This window comes from Protopterus annectens, chromosome 2.part1 (assembly GCF_019279795.1).
Source record: "Protopterus annectens isolate FY-2018-M chromosome 2.part1, PAN1.0, whole genome shotgun sequence".
NCBI lineage: Eukaryota > Metazoa > Chordata > Ceratodontiformes > Protopteridae > Protopterus > Protopterus annectens.
The window spans coordinates 668,477,692-668,494,496 of record NC_056729.1 but is presented as its reverse complement, the minus strand read 5'-3'; the positions used below and the strand labels follow the sequence as shown (position 1 = coordinate 668,494,496).

General features: G+C 42.3%; 1 protein-coding gene and 1 non-coding gene across 2 annotated transcripts in view; one reads left to right on the top strand and one right to left on the bottom strand.

Moving 5' to 3' along the window:
- Positions 1 to 16,805, bottom strand: part of LOC122794195 (general transcription factor IIE subunit 1-like) — a 480,389-nt gene that overhangs the window by 136,222 nt on the left and 327,362 nt on the right. The window lies entirely within an intron of this gene.
- TRNAC-GCA lies at positions 3,659 to 3,730 on the top strand. The gene has a single exon. It is a non-coding gene; the product is annotated as a tRNA-Cys (tRNA).

Here is a 16,805-nt window from a genome sequence, read left to right as displayed (position 1 = left end):
ATTTAGTGGTGTCTGTGGTGTATAATGTTTGCAACTAAAGTGGTGGCAGTGCTGTTTGTTTTTCATTTATATAAATGTAAGATTGCCTATGTCATATGTGATCATTTAATAAAGATGTTTACTGGAAAAAAATGGTTTGTTTTCAAATAGATAAATGTATGACTGCCTATGTCATAAGTGATATTTTAATAAAGATGATTCTTGTTTAAAAAAAAAAGAAAAAATGTAGCAAAGGTATATAGTTTTTTTACAATACTGTTCATGGTATGGCTGTCCTTAGAAGGGAAAAGCTTAGAGGAAGACAGCAACTGGAATGGTTTATCTGCGGCTATAGAAATAGCAGGATCAGACATGAAAGGCATTTATACAAAACTGTTGAGCCTCAGGAACTTTAGAGAACCTGTCTGATTTCTAAGGGGTAAGAGGTTGAGAGTTGGGGCTTGAGAAGCTAAAGTGAAAGTATCGAGGAGAGAAGTCAGCACAGGGGGGACTGCAGAAGGCAGAGCAGAATCTATTTGAAAGAGTTCACAGTATGTTTTCTGAGCATCAGAAACCTGATAATAGTCCCATTTCAAACATTCCAATATACGAACCACCATATTCCCAAAGGACAACTCCTCTATAGGAGAGGCAGGAGAAAGTGAACAGTCTTTCTCAGAACCCAGGGAAAGAGCAGCGTAGATATGAGAAGATAAATCAATGACTGGGTTATAACATAGGGAGTTGACAGTGACACTGAATGATCCTCGGATTCTTCATCCAACCCACTGGGGACATACGGTGGGGGGTGAACAGCAGCAGGATCAGTTTGTGCCTTTTTGGCTTTCTTTTTAAATGGTGGCTGAATGCAGGGGAAGGTGAATTCAGCCATGGTACCACCCAGCCAAAAGCTTCAATCACTGGGTCTCCTAGTAAGTAAAAAGAGATGACAGTTGACTCCAGAACGTCTTAGGGACAAATGCCTGACAAAGCTCACACTGTGTATGGATGTGGATAGCACCCACACAAAAAAGGCACTGTTTGTGTCTCTATTTATGTGGACAGTGCTTCCCACACTCACATTTTCCCTTCCTGTATGACATGTAAACTAAAGTAGTACAAAAAGAAAGGCAGAAACCCCAATGGAGAACTTAACAGAAGAAGGATCGATAGTGGAACCAACTCAAAGAATGTCTTGCAAAACAAATTCAAATGTAACATTCAGAATGGTGGCAAAGAAGTTCTGAGGGTTACATGCTCATATAGCTACCTTACACCTTATATGTGGGACATACGTCTGATGTACACTGCCTGGAAGATGTAAAACTCTGGTAAGTCGGCTGGGTATTCAGCTATCTTTGGTAGGATATCCGAGGAGTAAAAAATAAAACAGTGATGAAAAAGGACAAATACGGATTCCTCTAAAGAAGAGGCTTCAGAGGACAACCCCCTTTTTGTCTAAGTAGTTCTAAAATCTCTCTGACTGAATGAGAGGTCCTTAAGAGGGAATCTTGGGTTCTCTTCCCCTTCATCAAAATTAGTATCTTCAGTTAGTGATTGCTATGGAGAATATGCCTCCTTTTGAACTTATGTTTCTAACACACCTGCCTGGTAGGATGTTCCAGACAGGGCCAAGAAGCTGATGGTGGGTACTCAACAAGGATGAGCAGGATTAGATCCCAGGGAAGTCCTGTGGGGAGGAATGCATCCAAGACTGAGAGGGATGTCTGCACCTTGGAATGAAAGAGCACTTCTTCGAAAGCCTCAAAAGCAGAGACAAAGCCAGAACCAGAGACCATCACAGCAGGAGCTGAACATCCTATGAAAGACTGGTCTCAAGGAACTATTCAACTTGGCACAGAGGCAAACGCATGAGCTGAACTGTCCAACACCAAAGCTCTGAGAGAGAGGGTCCGCTCAGACGGTCTCTGAGCCAAACCATATCCAGTTACCAACACTGATGAATCTGCCCTGGGATTCAGCAGTATCCAATGTGTTGGAGATGACTAGATCAAAGAAACCACCGAAGTTAAAGAAGCCCAAGTCTTTGGATCAGATATGGGCATATCCTGAAGCTAAGATCCAACAGTCCCAACTCAACGAGACAGATCGAGGAAACAGCAATAACCTGATGAGAGGAAGTGGCCAATCCCATCTCCAAAAGGGTCCAGAGCTAGGAGAACCCCCAGTTAGATCGGAGTCCCAAGAAATTTCCTCACTATCCTATCTACTTCATCCTCCTTTGGGACCTAACCAAATGGAGAGATGAAGCAGTGCAGGAAGGTTTAGAAAATCCAAGGAAATGATATCTCCAGCAGAATACTGGATCTCAATCTGGAAGATATTTGTTCAGGAGAAACATATGACTCTGGCAAGGGAGATGTACCGCATTGGATCCGATGACAGTCAGTTTCAAAGCAAGGACTGGATCTGAAGTATTTGAATGCTTGGGAGCTGAAACAGATGGAGAGCAATCTGGGGTCTGCTTCTTTGTTTTTTTTTGTTTTTTGTTTTCTCTTTCTTTCTTTTGCTTTATGTAGCTTTTAGCATGATCAGTTGGCTTCTTTTACAGAGGAGAAGATGAGATGTGAACTAGGGGTCCTTCTCCTATGGAGGCAGGGAGAAGCCCCTTAAGAGTCAACTTATTCTTCCTCTCAATAATGGCCCTGTAAGCATAGACCTCATAGATACTGCACTGCTTTTATAGGAGTACAGCACCCAAGCAGTATACATATTTGGTATGCGCATTTGGGTTCAGCAGCTTGTGGCCAGAAGCCACACACTTTTTAAAACTTGATGGCTTTTCAGATATCCTTGTAATGATCGATCAAGGGAGTAGTAAGCTGTCACAAAAAATTCACACTGAACAACAGGTGACAACATAGCTATATAAACACTATGCCCAAAGGGATAGTTGACCACAAAAAGAGAAGTGCCAATGGCCACCAAGAGATAAAAGAGTAAACTAACATACTAAGATGAATAGTATAAAGATATACTAAAAGTAACTATTATTATTATTACTTGATTAAAGGGAGATAAAGGAGGCAGGAGAAAAAAAGATGAATCCAACAAAATGGACTTATCTCTAACAAATCAAGCCTGAGCATGCATGAAGGACCATGTCTGTAGCAATTGAGCGGCAAACGAGATCTGAGGTATCTTTCTCCTTACAGGGTATTATGGATAAAGAGAGCCTGTACACTGGATCCGATGCTTGAGAGTGGCAGAAGTCAGATCAGTTTCAGATCCACTGAAGAATGGACACAAGAGACATCAGATCAAGCTATTAGTCGATAATTAATCCAGTCTAAGGTGATGTGCAGTTCAACAAATTCAGTTTAAAGGCTCCTAAGGATCTGCCTGGAGATAATATGTACCTTAGCTAATATGGTCACTGCCACTGTTCCCTTCAGGTCTCAAGTCTCAGTAACTATACAGACAAGGGTATTTTCCAAATGCAGGAATGTGTCAAGATCAGGCAATTTAGTGTTTGCACTTCTGGCATTGAAGAGAGCCACTTTATTGTGATCTTATTTTGTGACAGTGATGTTAGCTATGTTGGAATGTCCATCGACTGGGCTGTTCCTTAAAAAAAGGCATCACACCAGACATTTAATCAATTATTAAAACCAAATATATTTCCTTTGTATATAGGCATCATTCAAGATGATGGAATGAGGGTATAGCTCAGTGGTAGAAAATTTGACTGCAGATCAAGAGGTCCCCAGTTCAAATCCGGGTGCCCTCTGCAAGGGTGGCTTTTTGTTAGGGTTGGGAGGTTTGCATAATGGTTAAGGTGTTCACCTTACAAACACAAGGTGCAGGGTTTGATTCTCAGATAGGGTAGGCTTAAAATGTCCCAAAAGGGCAGTTATCCTAGTACTAAGCTATGAAGGAAGGATTCCATGTACCACTGCCAGGTCATGGTCAAATTTGTCAGGAGTAAGGGTCCTTAGTGCCCTCATAATATCAGAAATTCCCCTTTTCATGAGGTACAGAGACCTCAGAATTTATATCAGTAGAGGATATACAGCAAAAACAGCATGGGGCCTGAAAAAAACTTTATCCCTTCTCAACAGGGACCTGATTTTTAAATTCCTCTTTGAACTGTCTGCTAGATTCAGACAGACTACAAATTATATCTTAAACCATTTAAAATGTATTCTTGACACAGACTTCTTTACTGCCTGTTTAGTCTACTTCATTAACGTACTGTTTAAAAGTTTTTCATATTCTTCACAAGCTACTCTCTACTCACGGTTAACCTTACTACATGGAACTACTGTACTATATGATAAGCTAAGTTGCCACATCCACAAACAGCACCACGGGCAAGTGTACTTCTCTCCAGTATCAGGATCTGCTTTCTTGCTGCTTTACAAATATTTACTGCTGTCAATGCCTAAACACAAATCTCTCCCCAACAAACAGTGCACTAGTGAAAATCTGCATCCTTGCCTTATTTCCTTCCTGACACTATTTTACTCCACTTTTTCTTGAATAAGACTGGGAAGTGGGTCAGAATTTGAAAACTGACACTAACAGCTCATTCCCTCGCCTATAAACTAAACGCCATACTCATATTTACTTTATTACATGCCTAGTGACTGACCAATATTTTGTTCTAGTAACTCAACAGACTTCTCTAGTATCCTTTGTACTTCCCTCCTTTCTCACTATCACTGGCATATTTACTAGGCAATTATCCCCCATGATTCCCGTTTTGCTTCCAAAATGACACACTGTGGTAACTGTACTACCTAACTTGCAGACTAGGAGCACTGCAATAAAAAAAAACTTTTCTCTCTACTGTATACCCATAGTTCAAATGTCTCATACAGAAAATACAATGTAACTTTTAAACTCCCAATTCATGGTTCCTCTTCCTGTTAACATCTTTCTACTTCAGATATAATGTACACCAAATCCTACCCCTTTCACAGCCAGTTTTGCGGCACAGACAAGTTAAGCCCAAAGTATGACGCAGTCAACTCGGTACAATTAATGGCTCAGGCACTGAAGCAGCTGACTAGGAGGAGATGTGAATGATGAGGCAGAACCTTCTTATCTCTGTCTGGGGGGAGAAGGGATGAATTGTATATGACCAGGGCAAGGACTTCATGTAGAATTCCTAGAGATCATCAGTATCACTGAAGGCATCTTGCCTTCAAGGGATATGGAACTACTTAGGGAGGAGGGATTCCTCTCATGGAATTATCTCAAGTCTTCACTGTATGGAAGGACTCCCATACAAAAGTCTGAAGCCCATAGGTTTTGAGCTAAAACCAGTTACAGAGCACACAGCCAGTGAATATGTTATGAGGCCACAGAAATACCTCACAAAGAGGATTACCAGCCTCAAACAGATGCCCTACGCAGACCGTCTAAAAGAACTGCAGCTTTACTCCGTCGCATATCGCCTACTCAGAGGCGATCTCTGCCTAACACACAAAGCTATGTCAAACCCGGAGCTTTTAGACATGCTCCACTTAAAGAAATCCCAATCTCTACGAGCTACACGCTCTAGGGATAGATTCCTGTCCCAGAGACTTCCCATACTGTGGAACAAACTACCTGTCTATATCAAACAAAGCTCCTCATTAGCACTCTTCAAGAAAAATCTTGATGATTGGATGGTAGATAGGAAATTCGCATCAGGGATCACTTCTGTGGCTCTGCTTGACAGTGGCACAGGAAAATAATTTTCTTGGGTGGCGAAAGCCAGGGTACCTTTTGGCTAGGCTTATATAGGCCCTAGGGCCAATAGTCTAGTACCTACCTATGAACCTATGAGCAAAATTCCATCAAAAATAGATACTATTTTTTACACATCTTTATTAAATTTGAGAACCAAAAACAAGTATTAACTCGACTAACTTAAAAAAAAGCTTGCTGTAGTGCATGAATGACAAGCAACCACTTTCACCATAAAAACTTTTATTAACATTGAGTGCTTTTGTCCCCAGTTTTTGGAACTTCATTAGAACAACCAGCACAAATTTAAAAGCAGTTTAAATGATATACCATTTAAGAAACATGATAACATCCACCAAATTAATTGACAAATCAATTAAATAATTAAACAAAAAATAAGCCTCATAGTATTTTAACATTAAAACAGAATTTATGGAGCAGGTATCATTTTAACTCTGGAAAATTAGTAGCACCTAGTCTAAGCTCCCATTTGAATTCACATTTTTCCAGATGCTCATTCACAATAAAATCTTGAGGGTCGCTAATAACCTGCTCAATAACCATAAAACCAAAGTGATGTGCCTTACGCCTTTCTAAATGTTTATACAATGCATTTGTACCTCTACCCTTCCTAATAACAAAGTAAGTGTTCATAAATTCGATCCTTCATTTTCCTGGATGTTTTACCTACATAAAATACGGGGCATAAATAACATTAAGCTAAATAAACTACTTGTTTGGAGTTACAGGAAAAACAGACATTGATTCTAAATGTTTTTCTATGATCTGAAATAAATAATATTTGAACATTGGGAGCAACAGCCACATCTAAACATATCATTAACTCTTTTTTCGTTCCTTGCCACTCTATCCGTATTCCGATCCAAATAATTCTTAAATGATCTATCTTTTCTAAAAATACCAGGTTTTATGCCCACTTTGTCAAGTAAATTTTTATCAGTAGTAAAAAGGGCCCATTTCTTATAAAGAACATTCACTATCGCTTTGCTATCAAGTGTAAACGTAGTAATGAACATATTATTATTGTCCTCATATTTAGGTTTCATGCCCAAAGAATTTGTATTTACGTTATTAGAACTAAGTTATGTACTCGTCATAACGTTCCATGTGAATTGTCCATCTCGCCTTCATTCTTACTGGTGGGTTCTAAACCGATCCTCGGTTCAGACTCGGCCACTTTCAAAGCTCGAGGTCTCCAAACTAGCTCGTGGCTTACTCCCTTATCCCATGATGCTCTGTGGCATTCCCCAGATCTTGTTTGCTGGTATACTAAATACTGTATATAAAGAAACATCTTTTAATCTACCTCACCAAAAAACCCAGAAGAGGGTCAGAGAATTAGAGATGCCAAATAGTAACCCCTTGATCCTCCAGGAGTCAAAGGCTGGGGGTAGGAGGGTAGGACATAAGAATGAAGCTAGACAGACAAATCACATGGAACGTTATGGTGAGTACATAATTTCTTTATGTGATGTTGTCCTATCTCGCCTTCATTCTTACTGGTGGCACAGTGTCCCTAGCACCATCTTTCTTGGGTGGCTCATGGGAGAACATTCTTCAGAACACTGGACCCAAAGGAGGCCCTGTCCCTGGAAGCCAAATCCACTCTGTAATGAGCGATAAAGGTGTGAGGTGTTGACTACGTTGCTGCAGCACAGATTGCATCAATTGGGAGTTTCAGATGAAAGGGTGAAGAGGTAGACACAGCCCTAGTAGAACAAGCTTTTATTTTGCCTGGAAGTTATTTGTTTACAGATTGATAGGTGAACATGATGCAGTCTGACAACCATCTGGAAATAGTAGATTTCACTACTGGAGCGACAACCATCTGGAAATGGTAGATTTCACTACTGGAGCACCTTTTTACAGTCTGAAAAAGATAAAAATAGTTGGTCAGTGTTCCTGAGGTCCTTTGTTCTGTGCAAGTAGCAGCATAACTGTCTGTGTACATCCAGTAGGTGTAGCATATATTCTGCCTTATTGCCATAACTGGGGAAGAAAACTGGTAAGTCTGTGGACTGGTTTAGGTCTGATTCCGAGCATACCTTCAGTAGAAAGGAAGGGTTTATACAGAGAGAAACTCTGTCCTTATGGAACAGCATATGGGGGGAGGGTTTGATAGATGATGCTTGTAGTTCTGAAACACGTCTGGCCGAAGTGATCACTACTAAGAGAGCTGTTTTCCACGTTAAGAACTTTAGATCACGTGATGAAGCGGGTTCACAGGGGGAAAGGATTATGCAAGATAAGACAAAATTTAGATTCCATGGAGGAAGAGATGGTTTAATGGGTGGTTTTAACAACTTTGTACCTCTCAAGAAGGCTCTACAAAGCCTGTAAGACATGATATTTAGACCTCCAACTCCAACATGGAAATTAGACATTGCAGCTAGTTGAACTCAAATGGTAGCTGCAGCTGCCCCCTCCTGAAAAAAGCTTTGCTAAAAATTCCAATATGGAAGGCAAAGGCACAGAAAAAGGGTCAAGATTATTTTCTGAAGACAATGAGGTAATTCTTTTCCATTTGCTGAGAAATAATCTTCTCATACAAGCCTTGTGAGAAGAAATCAAGATTTGTTGTATTGAAGGTGAAAGCTCTGGTAGCCTGACTATGGTTGGAATCGGAGCAGTCATGCTGTCAACTTGAGGGTTTGCAGAGATGGATGGAGCATGCCCGATGGGCGTGTCGGAAGGTCCAAAACTGGGTCCAAAATTCATGGCTCCTCCTGAAGAAGAGGCCACAAGAAGGGGAACCAGATTCGATGAGATCAGTATGGGGGAAGAAGTATTAAGGTGCTTCCCAACGCATTGGTTTTCTGATGAACTTTGGGTATCAAAGGAAGGGGAGGAAAAGCATATAGGAGACCCGACGGCCAATCGCATACAAGTGCATCCCTTGGGGACACCCCCGGGGGGATTAGTCAAAGTAGCTGCTACATTTAGCATTTATGGACATGGCACATAGGTCACAGCATGGCTGGCCCCATTTCTGGAAAATCATTTCCGCTATGTCTTGCTTCAGGGACTACTCGTGGGGCATCAGAATTACCCTGCTGAGTTTGTCTGCAATCACGTTGGATTTCCCCGGGATGTCGTTGCTATCAGAAAATGTTGGGAAGAGGTTGCCCACTGCCATACTCTCAGAGCCTCTTGTCAAAGGGAGTAAGATCTAGTTCCTCCTTGTTTCTTTATATACCATACAACTGACATGTCTGGATAGCAGTCATTCCTATCGGAAGAGAGTCTTGGAATCCTTGCAGCGAAAGAAGCACTGCTCTCATCTCTAGGACATTGATGTTCAAGTGGGCCGCATGATCCTGATAATGCCCCCCCCCATCCTATCTTGGAAGCATCCGTGGCCACTGTGGCTAACGATTGAGGAAGAACAAAGGGTCGACCTAAGGTCACTTGAGTGGAGTGTAGCCACCACTGGAGGTCTGTATTGCGAGATTGTGTTAATATAATCTGGTGTGACACTGGTAGTTCCTGCATGGACCACCGAGTGAACAGCAGCCATTTTAAGATTCTCATGTGCAGCCGAGCCAATGGAATTACGTTTATCACTGCTGCCATAATGCCTAGTACTTTTAGAACTGTCCTTGCTGGAACCTTTCTTTTTAGGAGAAGAACTGAGATCTGAAGCCGCAAGGTTTGAACTCTTTCCAGGGGCAGCTTTACCATAATTTCTGTAGTATCTAGATCTGCGCCTATAAAAACGATATGTTGAGATAGGAATAAGGCAGATTTTTTGTAGTTTATTGTGATCCCCAAGTGGGAGCAAAGTGTGAGACTGGTGTCTCATGCTTCTGACAGTAGATGCTTGGTGGTGGCGGTTAGAAGCCAGTCATCTAGATATGAAAACACTCTGAATCCTAGACGCCTCAGGTGAGCAGTAACTATTGCCATACATTTGGGGAACACTCTGGGGCTGTAGTGAGACCAAAGGGAGGGCAGAGCTCGAAAGTGATAATGACTGGCTCCCAGCCGAAAGCGTAGATGACTCCTGGATGGCCTGTCCATCTTTATATGGTAGTACGCATCCTGGGTCTATATAGCACATCCAATCATCTTTTCCCAAAAAGGGAAGTATCGACTGCAGTGTTACCATCTGGAACTTTGTCTTTGTTACAGATTTGTTCAATCTGCTGAGATCCAGTATGGTCTCCAGTCCCATTTTCCTTGGAACTAAAAAAAACCTTGAGCAAGTTCCGGATCCTGTCTGGTTTGCGAGGACCGGCTGGATGACTCTTTCTAGCAACTTCTGGATTTCTATGGTTGCTTGCTTCCTGTGACTGGGTATAACATCTGGAATGTTTTTGATACGTTGGGTTGGGAGGGAGAAGGGTATATAGTAGCCTCTGGATATAATGCTTTGTACCCACTTGTCTTTTGTGATTTTCAGCCAGGCGCTTGGGTACAAGGATAAGCATCCACTGACTGCCTCCAGAGATGGACAGCCGGGCCTCTTTTCAGGAGCACTGAAAGGGCTTGCCAAAGAAGAAATCTCTGTTGCCCTGGTTTTGCGGAACCCCTCTGCCATGTGGTCGGCGTCTTCTGTTATTGCTTCCCCCTTTGCCCCTAGGAGAAGGCTCACCATGTGTGTCTGGGAAAACTCTCTGGGGTTTTTGGAACCACATCTTTCCCTCCTTTTGACCTTTGGGATAAGGTCTAGAAGGTATGGAGAAACAGACTCCACCGGCAGAGAGAGTTTTTCACACCTGGTTAGTGTGTCTTTGACTTTGGGCCTGAACAAGGACAAGCCATCAAAAGGAGCACTGACAAAAGAAGACTTAAAGGATTCAGCAAAATTACACAAGTGCATCCAGGAATGTCTCCTCAAGAAATTTGAACCCGCTGCCCTACTCGCTCCATCAGCTGCACAGGAAATGAGCCTCATGGATGAGTTTACTACAGAATTTAAGGTGAAGAGCTGGGAGGACACTTTGTCTGATGCCCCTGCAGCAACTGAACCTTGGAAAGGATTTCCTAGCTCCTTCAGGAGATCTCTCTGTAGCCTGGTGAAATGTATAAGGTAATTGAGGGACCTGAGTATAAAGGTCGCTGAAGAAAAAAAGAAGTTATGTACTCACCATAACGTTCCATGTTTGTAGTCCATCTCGCCCTTCATTCTTACATATGGGTTCAGAGCCAATCCTCGGCTCCGACTTGGCCGATTACAAAGCTCGAAGTCTCTCAGCTGGCTCGTGGTAAGGTAGGTATCCCATAGTGCACTAGTAAGAATCCCCAGATCTTGTTTGCTGCTGTCTAAAAAAGTGATAGAAGGTATTTCCACAAGGAACAACAAAGATGAAAGGTCTCCACCCTACAGGAGATAGATACTATCTTGTCTCCAGATCCTCCAAGGATACATGGACAGGAGTAGGTGGGTGGGTTCGTAAGAATGAAGGGCAAGATGGACTACAAACATGGAACGTTATGGTGAGTACATAACTTCTTTATGTTCTGTAGTCTTATCTCGCCTTCATTCTTACATATGGGACAGTGTCCCTAGCACCTTTTTCTCGGGTGGCTCACAGGAATATACTCCTAAGAACCGTGGAACCAAAGGAGGCTCTACCCCTTGAGGCCAAATCCAATTTGTAATGACAAATGGAAAAAACAAAGAGACCAAGGCCCACCAAAGGTCCGCCTCCACAAAAAACGGCAACCAGGAACAGAATATCAGTGAAAATAGTGGAAGCAGGACCACCACAGAAAAGTAATTAAAAAGTTTTATTACTTTTCTGTGGTGGTCCTGCTTCCACTATTTTCACCAATTTGTAATGAGTTATAAAGGTATGGGGGGTAGCCCAAGTTGCTGTCACACATATACTGTCAATCAGGACTCTGGCTTGAAAGGCAGCAGATGTGGATACGGATCTAGTAGAATGAGCCTTAATTTTAAACGGGCGTTCTTTGCCACTGGAAGAGTAAATAAACGATATACAATTTGAAATCCAATTTGATAATGTTATCTTGGAGACTGGCATACCTTTTCTTGCCTCAGAAAAAGATACAAACAATTGGTCTGATTTCCTAAGCTCCTTGGTTCTATGTAGATAGAACCTTAACTGTCTGTGAACATCAAGCTGATGAAATTTATATTCCGCTCTGTTTGAATGATTAGGAAAAAAGACTGGCAGTTCAACAGTTTGATTCATATTAGATTGAGAGCAAACCTTGGGGATGAAGGATGGATTTGTATGAAGGGAAACTCTGTCTTCATGAAAAATCAAGTAAGGAGGTTTGACTGACAGTGCTTCTAACACTGACACTCTTCTGGCAGATGTAATGGCTACTAGAAAAATAGTCTTCAGTGAAAGGAACTTTAATTCACAAGTATGTGCGGGTTCAAAAGGCAGGGGAGTAAGCTTGGACAGAACAAAATTAAGATCCCAGGGAGATACAGGTTCCTGAAATGGAGGTCTCAGCAAGGTAGTGCCTTTTTAAAATGATTTACACAATCTGTGAGCCATAAGATTAGGTTCATGTTGTCCCAAATGAAAATTGGAGATCGCTGCCAGCTGAACTTTGATTGTAGCAGCAGCTGATTCCTGATAAAAAATTCCGGTTAGGAATTCTAACACCAAGGGAATGGAGGGGCTGTGTAAGGATCTGTTTTTTTCTCGTGCCCAGATAGAAAATCTTTTCCATTTGCTAGCGTATAATTTTCTCGAAGAAGGCTTGTGAGAAGACGTGAGGATATGTGTAACTGCAGGGGAGAAACCATGAAGCCTGACTAGGGATGGAAGTGGAACAGCCATGCTGTCAAGTTGAGGGTGTTGAGACAGGGGTGAAAGGTGCCTGATGCGTCTCAGAAGGTCTGGTACTGGGTCCAGAGTCCATGATTTGTCCAGAAGGTGAGGCCCGAGAAAGGGGAACCAAATCTGATGAGGCCAGTAAAGAGCGATAAGAATCATTCTGCTTCCCAAGATCTTTGCTTTCTGGATCACTTTCGATATTAACGGAAAAGGAAGGAATGCATAAAGCAGTCCCGAGGGCCAATTGTGAACAAGTGCGTCTCTCAGTGGCTCCCCCGGGGGGGGATAAGGGAGAAGTAGTTGCTGCATTTGGCGTTGATTGGGCTGGCAAACAGATCACAGCAAGGCTGTCCCCATTTGCAAAATATCTGTTCTGCGACTTTCTGATTCAGAGACCACTCGTGAGGCATCAAGATTGCCCTGCTGAGCTTGTCGGCTATCACATTGGTTGTCCCCGGGATATGCGTTGCAATTAGAAAGCATTGGGAAGATATTGCCCACTGCCAAACACAAAAAGCCTCTTGACATAGGGGGTAGGATCTGGTTCCTCCTCGTTTGTTTATACACCAAACCACTGACATATTGCCCGATTGGATTGCTATTGTCCCTAGAGGAAGAGAGTCGTGAAGTGCTTGCAACACTAGTAGCACTGCTCTCATCTCTAAGACATTGATATGCAAGTGAGCCTCATGTTCTTGCCATGTGCCTTGGACTGTCCTGCCTAGATAATGCCCCCCCCCCCCACTCTATCTGGGAGGTATCCGTGGTCACAGTAGCAACAGGTTGGCGAGGAATGAAAGATGTCCCTATCGTTAGTTGATTAGACTGAATCCACCAACGAAGGTCCTTTTTGCAAGATTTTGTTATCAAAATAGGATGAGACAGAGGCAGTTGTTGAAGAGACCACTGGGAAAAGAGTAGCCATTGAAGGATTCTCATATGTAGTCCGGCTAGTGGAACTAGAGTTATAGTAGCGGCCATGGTTCCTAGAAGTTTGAGCACTGTCTTTGCTTTGACTTTGTGTTGGTGAAGTAGACTGTATATCTGTTGTCTTAGATTTTGTATTCTGTCTGCAGGAAGGCAAGCCATCATGGCCACTGTGTCTATTTCTGTGCTTATAAAAGTCACACATTGAGAGGGCGACAAGGCAGACTTTTCCCAATTTATACTAATCCCTAGCTGAGTGCAGACTTGGATGGTTGAATCCCTAGCTTGTAGAAGTAGGTGCCTGGTGGTGGCAGTCAGGAGCCAGTCACCCAGGTACGGAAACACCTGGAATCCAAGACGTCTCAAGTGAGCCGTTACTACCGCCATGCATTTGGTGAACACCCTGGGGGCTGTGGTGAGACCAAAGGGCAGAGCACGAAATTGGTAATGACTGGCTCCCAGCTGGAAGCGTAAGTGACTCCTCGATGCTCTGTCCATTTTTATGTGGCAGTACGCATCTTGGAGGGCTATGGAGCACATCCAATTGTCTTTCCCCTAACAGGGGGAGTATTGACTGCAGTGTTACCATTCGGAACTTGGACTTCTTCACGGATTCATTTAATTTGCTGAGATCCAAAATGGGCCTCCAGTCCCCTGTTTGTTTTGGCACTAAAAAGAATCTGGAGTAAGTTCAGACTCCTATCTGGTCTGTGGGGACAGTTTGGATGACTCTCTTTTGAAGCAACTTTTGGACTTCTATAGTTGCTTGATCCCTGTGAGTGGGTGGAACTTCTGGGATTTTCTTGGTGGGATGAGGTGGGAAAGAGAAGGGTATGGAGTATCCTCTGGAAATTATTCTTTGTACCCACTTGTCTTGGGTGATGTCATGGAAGGCTTCTGGATACAAAGATAAGCGACCTGCGACTGGCTCCAGAGAAGCGCAGTCGGCCCCACTTCAGGAGCGTTGATAGGGACATCCAGGAAAGGAATCACGGCCACCCTGATTTTGCGGACCCTCCCTGCCTCTAGGGTGACATCTACCATTACTTCCTCTTCTTCTGCCTCTGAAGGAGGAATCACCTTGTGCGTCCGGGAAAAAATCTCTGAGACTTCTTGAACCTATTTTCCCACCTCTCTGACCTTTAGGGTATGGTCTAGAAGGGACGGAAAACGTACTCCCATGGCAGAGAGAGTTTTCCCTTCCTGCTTGTACCTGGTGAGTACATTTTTTACCTTTGGTCCAAACAAAGAGGAACCATCAAAGGGGGCGTTGGTAAATGTAAATTTGAAGGGCTCGTATGAATATCCACTACATCTAGACCATCTCTATCCTAACTAGGAAACCAATGCTCTATTCCTTCCACTCCTCCTTAACCATGCTAATGTAACAACTTCACCCAAATACCTACTTGCAAAGTATCATAGAATACTACATATTAAATATTACACCCTTAATCTCAGGAAAAATCTACTTCTATACATCAAATTCCCTAACCCAAGCTATATAGGATTACTACTCTCAATAAAAGATGGAGATATCCATCCTAACCCAGGCCCAACAAATACTCCTAGTACCTTCCACAGCCAAAATCTGTACCGTGTCAATTCCCTTAGTAAAACATCTAACTCCCTCCAAGTAGCCCATCTTAATATACGTAGCATAAACAACAGAATACCTCAACTCCAAGCTCTAGTAGAAGTATATTCCTTTGATATCCTCTGCTTAACAGAAACATGGTTAAAACCTGCTACCAAAGACACTGAATTCCTTCCACCTGGATATAACATACTAAGACTCGACCGAGTAGCCAAGAAAGGAGGAGGGGTAGCTATTCTATTTAAATCAGGCTTACAGTTAACCACCTACAACTGTAAAATACCTCTCGATTCCAATGCAGAAATTCTCATCTCCAAACTTCATATTAACAATGCCAAATCCATCTATATCATCTGTATGTATCTTCCTCCTGGTAATAACATTGCCACCATGGAAAATATTCTTTGCTGGCTATCCCAACACTTGCCTCAAGAAACCATAATCCTAGGAGATATAAACATTGACTGGAACTGCTATTGCAGCAGCCTCCCTACAACCCACATTAACCTATATGATTTTACTCAAATTATTACATCCCCCACCAGGATCAATAAAACTAAACAGAAAGCTAGAATATTAGACTGGATTCTCATAAACCATCACCCTCACAACTATGATTCAGGAACCCTCCCTGATGATATAAGTGACCACTCACTTACCTATATTATCAGGCACAAAACCCATACTCCCAATCCTACATCTGTCAAAAATATCGGATCCAAAAAGAACTTTAACCCTGAGCTATTCGAAAAAGAACTAAGAGCTTGCAATTGGTCTCCCTTAAAATACCTCCCTTTAGAAGAAGCCATCAATTACTTTAACTCTAACTTTCTTGCAATTCTCAACCAACATGCTCCAACCAGATTAATTAGAGTTAAAACCAAGTCTTCCCCATGGCTTTCAAAAGCAACCAAACACAAAATGTACATTAGAAATAAACACTGGGCCAAATGGAGAATGACTAAAAACCCTGTTGACCAACAAACCTTTAGACAGTTAAGAAATGACACTAAGAAAGCTATACTCTCTGATAAAAGAAATTACTACCTACAATTCCAACAAACTAATCAAAACAACCCTCAAAAATTCTGGACTAGCATTAACCAATTACTCCACCCAGGTCAATCCACCACACCTAACCCTCAAGATACTGACCATACTAATCCCATGAATACAGCCAATACATTCAATACCTTCTTTACTAATACTATCCAAACACTGGCTAATCAGCTATCACCTAATAGCTTCACTCTACCTTCCTATAACTCTACCTCACCCCCTCCTTTTCATTTATAACCTGTCCCAACTACATACATTCTAACCCTCATACAAAAACTAAAACAATGCTCTCCCTCAGCAGATCAACTACCTGCCGATTTTCTACAGCTATCAGCCAAAGCTATAGCTTATTCTATTTCCATTCTGATCAATAGGACTATTACCGAAGGTCACATACCTAGCCTATGGAAAGTCTCTCATATTATCCCCCTCCATAAAGGCGGACACTCAAATGAGCTCTCCGACTACCACCCTATTGCCCTTCTCTCACCCCTAGCAAAGATCATGGGGAAATGTATCCATGGGCAATTACTTGACCACTTAACCCAAAATAACTTACTTTCCAGCTGTCAACATGGTTTCAGACCTTCACACAGCACTACCACTGCCCTCCTTTCCTTTACAGATTGCATAAACAAAAAACGTAACCTTAATAACCTTTCTTCAGTACTATTCATTGACCTGTCCAAAGCATTTGACATGGTCAATCATCAGATTCTCCTCAACATACTAGAATCCCTATCATTTGATGCACCTTCTATAAA